Consider the following 6,224-nt stretch of genomic DNA (forward strand, 5'->3'; position numbering starts at 1 on the left):
ACAGCAAATGGAGACCATCACAGAACACCAGAATTGCACAGAGAAAAGAGATCAACTGATAATGAAGATTTCTAACCTCAAGAGATACATCTATACCATAATTTCTATTTCTCTGGTACAAGGAAATTACAAAAGAAAGGATGGAAAGATTATGAGAGATAGAATACCAGGATGAAGGTTGCAAACTGTTTTTCTTTTCTTTTTTTCGAGAAATGGCTGCTGAAATAAGACTGGAACACTGGCATTATCAATAATCATGTCTGAGAGGGAAATTTTTGTGGATTCTGGGAAAGGGAGAATTAGCCTCTTTCAGAGATGAGCCTCTTTGTTTGTTATCCAATAGAAAGTAGTTAACCCAGAAATGATACACACACACACACACACACACACACACACACACACCTACACACACACACACACACACGCACACACACACACGCACACACACACACACACGTGCGCACACACACACATGCACACACACACACAAAAACAAAAACAGATATGGCAAAACAAAATTACATAATTTGTCCATATATATGTGTATATATATAGGATGTGGAGCAAAAGGAGAGTTGGAAGGAGGGAAATTCAGACAGGCAAGCCAATGGGAAAAGTAGTGATTATATTTTGTAGAGGAATTTTAATCCAGCTACATGGCTACTCTGGTAAGGGATCCTGTCCAACAGCCTAGGACTGTGTGATTAGCTGGAATTCAGATACTCCCATAGTGTGTACCCATACCCCTTTAATCCCTTTGGCTGGGATACAGATAGGCCTTTAGCACACATCTTTAATCCCCAACAATGACATCTAATTGAATGGCAGTCAAAGTAAAGAATCAGAGAAAGATTTGAAAGAATGAGTCAGAGATAGGATGCACCCAAATCTCATAAGAATAGACAAGAAAGAGAGAGTACTTCTTAAAAGCATTGATGGAGAGAGGGATTTTGTTTGTTGTTGGTGTTGTTTGTTTGTTTGTTTGATTGATTTTTTTAGTTTAACACAGTATAGTTGAATGCAGTTGTGTTGATGTAGTTCATGCATTTCTACTCAGTTCTGTTCAGTTTGTGCAGTCAGTGCAGTGCGGTTCATGTAGCTCAAAGGAAGCTTTTCTAAGCAGAACTATTAAGTCAGAAGCAGAGAGAAGTCAATTTGAATCAGTCAGCTTGGAGAGGAGTTGGAGCTGCCAGAGTTCAGAAAGAGCTAGAAAGATAGAATTTATTCATCAGTAATTATCATAGACTGAAACATTCTAGGCCTAGGTTAGTAGAACAGAGGATAGAAGTTGAAGCCTTCAAGGTCTGGGCTTGCAGAAGATTTAGATTTAGAGACTGGAAGCTCCAGGCTTAGGCCTAAACATAATTAGAAAGAAATGCCCTGGGCTCAGTTCAAGCCAAGTGTTCATAAACCTTGGGTATGACTCTCAACTTCTCCCTTCATCAAAGGAAACAAAATTGATATTTACAATATTGTAACTAAAATATGTTAAAAATCATTAACCCTATAGGTATTTTTTACCATATAGGTAGTTATAAATGGTATACGTATAGGGTAATGATACCCTATAGGAAGAGCAGCAATCCCAACTAACCTGGACCTCTGAGATCTCTCGGACACTGTGCCACCAACCAGGTAGCATACACCAGCTGATATGAGGCCCTCAACACACATACAGTAGAGGACTTGTGGGTCTGGACTCAGTCAGAGAAGATGCACCTAACCCTCAAGAGAATGGAGAACCAAGGGAGTGGGAAGGTTCAGTGGGGTGAGAGTGGATGGTTGAGGGCATCCTCTTGGAGACAAGGGGAGGAGGAAAGGGATGTGGAACAGTCAAGAGGGTGGACTGGGAGGGTGATAAAATCTGGACTGTAAAAATAAAATAAGATTAAAGAATAGATTTAAAAAACCATTAATGATTAAAAAATAAGAATAAATCTGAAAACCAAATGAAGTGAGCATGATGGTTCATGTCTTTTGTTGCAGTAAGTCTCCCACCCAAATATGCCCTGGCAATAGAAACACAATTCAGTTTATATGAATACGTGCTGTGTGCCTAGATTGGGCTGATCTACTGCTACACTATCATCTTCCACTTCTATGAGATCCCTTAGAACTTGCGGTTTCTCTAGGCCATGTGCTTTTCTTCTTCCTCCTCCTCTGCATCCTCTGCCTCTTCCATCTTCTCCTTCTTCTCTCCCTCTAAACTTTCTGTTCTACTTTCCCTTCATCTGCCCAATCATCAGATCTCCTTTATTTTACAAATACAGGTGGGAAGCAGGTTTACAGGAAGTCACCTGAGTGCTGACTCATTCCTTGTTCACAGCTCATCACAGGAGAATGGAATTAACATCAAATATAATTACTTTCAGGGCTATCCACCACAGTCTTTAATTCTAGAACTTGGAAGGCAGTAGATCTTTGTGAATTAAATCTGCATGAGGGGTCTTGGGGAAGCCAGCTGTAACTTTGATCTCATTTCAGCTCATTATCCATTATATTTTTTCCTTGGTCACATGCAAGAAATGTAATTATTTGGCATTCTATGATGGAACTGTCCTTCCTACAAACAAAAATTCTGTAACAATGTTCTGTGAAGGAGAAGTGGTAGTTAAAACAAGAGCAAAAGAATAAAAGGGGGTAGTGAATTGGTTTGTTGAGTTAAAAATTAAAAACCAAACCTACATGATTGGAACCTAGATGATTGAAAAGAAGAACTGGTTCTTGCAAGTTGTCCTCTGGCTTCCACATGCATATCTGCATGCCATGGCATGCGTGCATTTAGACAGACACACAGAGAAGAAAGGAAGTCAGAAAGAAAGAAAGAAAGAAAGAAAGAAAGAAAGAAAGAAAGAAAGAAAGAAAGAAAGAAAGAAAGAAAGAAAGAAAGATAGAAAGAAAGAAAGAAAGAAAGACAGGGGGACAGAGAGGGGAGGGAGGGAGGGAGAGAGAGAGAAAGGAAAGGGAGGAAGGAAAGGAAAAAGGAAGGAAGGAAGGAAGGAAGGAAGGAAGGAAGGAAGGGAAGAAGGAAGGGAAAAACAAAAACATAGGTAAAATCTTTTGCTCATCTGTTCAATCTGTAATCTTATCAGATTATAGGATCATTTTGGTATATATTACTGTTTTTTCTTTCATCATCTATTCTACCTTACCATCATACCCTGTGATAACCACACTCCTAAGTTATTTATCTGTACAGATGATTCAGAAATGCAGTTCTTTGAGTAGAACAAATTATTCCTGAAAGATCTTAGTCAGTATGCCTCCTGTTTTTATTATCCTACTACATTCTTATTTTCACATGTATTTTTATGTATGACATGACTGATAGTTGTCTGTTAATGCTAAGTAGACACATGTTTCCATGGTCACGTTTGACGATTTTCTCTGTGGCCATTATTCATTCATTGCTATAAGTAGATAATGCCAGCTGTGAAGAAATATGAATGGAATCAATTAGAGCAGAATTTAGTTTAGTCTTGGAAGCAATATTTTCTTTGAAATCTGGACCCATGATATGGAAAAGTCTTAAGCTGCGGGGATACGGACAATGACTTGAATCATCATCATAGTGTTACTAGAAATAATAATGATAACAGTGGTCTCTACTGTTTTGAATCTTGATTTCTTATTAATAAATTCAAGTTGTGATCAATTCCATGCAGGATTTGACAAATAATTTTAGGTGCTTTTATGCTTCATGGGTAACATATTCTTTGTAACAACTAATCAGCTCTGATGAAATAGCATTAAAGGAACAGAAATGATATGTAAACACAAGAATGTGCTACTGTGAAATCAAATTCCTCATAAGAAAACAAGAATTAGGTCAATTTTGATCCATGGGCCATAGTTTGCTAATCCAAATAATGCACCACTTTCTGTAGAACTGCATTTTAATCATGCTGACAATGGTTTTTACTTTGTCATAATGTGTTCTATTTTCTTCTGGGAGCTGACAAGCATTTTACAGAAAAGAATTGAAATAATTTTTAAATATTTTGCCTAAAAATGAATGCCATAGTCAAATAAGTTTTGTATGTGCTTCTGTATAGTGATTATGGGGAAATGTTTCATAATGATATCATGATACTATCACTGGCAAATCTATTGTGGATAAGAAAGGAAAAATCCATGTGTAGAAACCATTTTTATTTTGAGGAAGAGCTAATTACTCATTTTTCCGTAGTGTGAGGATTGCAATGTCATCAAATTGCCTTTCTAAGTCACTAGTTGATTCTGTATGCAAATGATGTCTAAACTTGGCTCTGCATTATTTTCCATTGTTTCCTAGTTCGCTCACCATTGGCTGCATCAAGAATATCACTGGAACTAATGACAACATTTATGAAAATTTGCCATGATCCTTTAAATGATATGTACTGAATTAAGAAATTAACTCAGTAATATGATAATGAATAAAGTATATTTAAATAATAATATGTAAATGAATATTAATTTAAGCAATGCTTATTAAATTGTAAATCTGGTAACATTTCAGCTTTTAAAAATGTGTTATTTAAATGTGTAAATTTATTAACAACTGTGAATATTGTAAGTAAATATGTTGCAATTGTAATCACTGGAGAGCACAATTATAGATCATTTTAACAATAAGCAAAATACTAACAGTAGTAGATTAAATTTGTGTTGAACCAAAGTATAACCTTTTAGCGTATCTTCCTGGATATTCTATTATCAAATATATCTGAGCAAAGTGCCAGTGCTTTCTGGGTTACTGAGAAAGGCATTGGGCCAAATGTCATCTTTGGTAGAATTTCAACTGGAACACAAGTCCCATCCACAGACATGTATCTCAGAGCTAACTGTCAATAAAGCTGGTATACCCTCTACATTTTTGATAATATTGGCTAACTAGTATCCACTGATCATAAACTAGTGTGAATTGATGCTGTATGTTTCTTCTTTTAAGCTAAGAAATAAGACAGGCTTGATAAAAGAGCAGACATGAGCAGTTGGTTTTGTTCTTGTTGTTGTTTTAACAGTCTCCTACCATGAGATTACATTTCCAGTAAATGTAAACAGAATTTGAATATTTATCAGTAAATTAGGGTGACATCTTCTGAGAACTGGTCTTGAGTGACTTCTTTGTGTGAGTGATGCTGCGTTGAAGGAATTTCCCAACGTGCTTTGGAAAGTAACCTTCCTCTTTTTCACAAACTGTCTTAACTTATGTGTCTTTTCCACAAGCTCAATGTGATTCTACAAAAATAAAACAAAATTAACAAACAAACAACATTCTAAAAAAATCTCACATCTTTCTTCTCTGAATATGAATTTCCAGTGTATATATTTAATCTTAAGGTATGGTAAATCAGACCCTACTCAGCAAAATAATTACCCTTTCATCTGTCTAAAGCATACTCATACTTACCTAGTAGAGGAGATACCACGGTCAGGAAGGAAGTCTTTCCAGGGAACATGTTATCCACTGGACTATAAATTTCTTTCTTCTACATTTCTCTTAAGTGTAGAAAATTTGACCTATTAATTCGTGGTTGTGGAGAACTGTGTTCATATTTTCTTTTGATATTCATGTTCTGTGCATATCAACACATGCCTTTAGCCCTTGTACAGGCAGAGGCATAGGGTCAAAGGGTCAGAGGGTCAGAGGGTCAGAGGGTCAGAGGGTCAGAGGGTCAGAGGGTCAGAGGGTCAGAGGGTCAGAGGGTCAGAGCGACAGAGGGGCAGAGGCCCAGATGACACAGGTCCAGTCCACTGGGCCACATAGAAATATCTTTTCTTAATCCCTGTCCTGCTCACCAAGAAAAAGTAAATTTATAATTCACAAAATAAAACAGTCATTTTCAAGAGTTTTATTCCACACATTAATGAAGTTGTATGCAATCTATAAGTCTGTCTTGCAGGTTTCTGGCACAATCTCCATGTCAGTGGCTCTGTTATATAACCGAGTGGGTGAAAATCCAAAAATCCAGCGTCAGTTGTATTCTAACATATTCTGAGAGAAAGAGAAAGAGAGAGAGAGAGAGAGAGAGAGAGAGAGAGAGAGAGAGAGAGANGAGAGAGAGAGAGAGAGAGAGAGAGAGAGAGAGAGAGAGAGAGAGAGAGAGAGAGAACAGAGAGAGAGCACAGAGAGCAGAGAGAGATAGATAGAGATATATAGAGAGAAATGTGCTTCATACATTCTGGATATAATGAAACAAACACAATACATAATAGAATTCTTAGGACTGAGCATATGT

General features: G+C 37.0%; 1 non-coding gene across 1 annotated transcript; it reads left to right on the top strand.

Moving 5' to 3' along the window:
- The first annotated feature begins 5,387 nt into the window (after positions 1-5,387).
- LOC115064741 lies at positions 5,388-5,549 on the top strand. Its single transcript, XR_003844567.1, has one exon. It is a non-coding gene; the product is annotated as a U1 spliceosomal RNA (small nuclear RNA).
- The last annotated feature ends 675 nt before the right edge of the window (positions 5,550-6,224 follow it).

The sequence above is a fragment of the Mus pahari genome, chromosome 9, assembly GCF_900095145.1.
Source record: "Mus pahari chromosome 9, PAHARI_EIJ_v1.1, whole genome shotgun sequence".
NCBI lineage: Eukaryota > Metazoa > Chordata > Mammalia > Rodentia > Muridae > Mus > Mus pahari.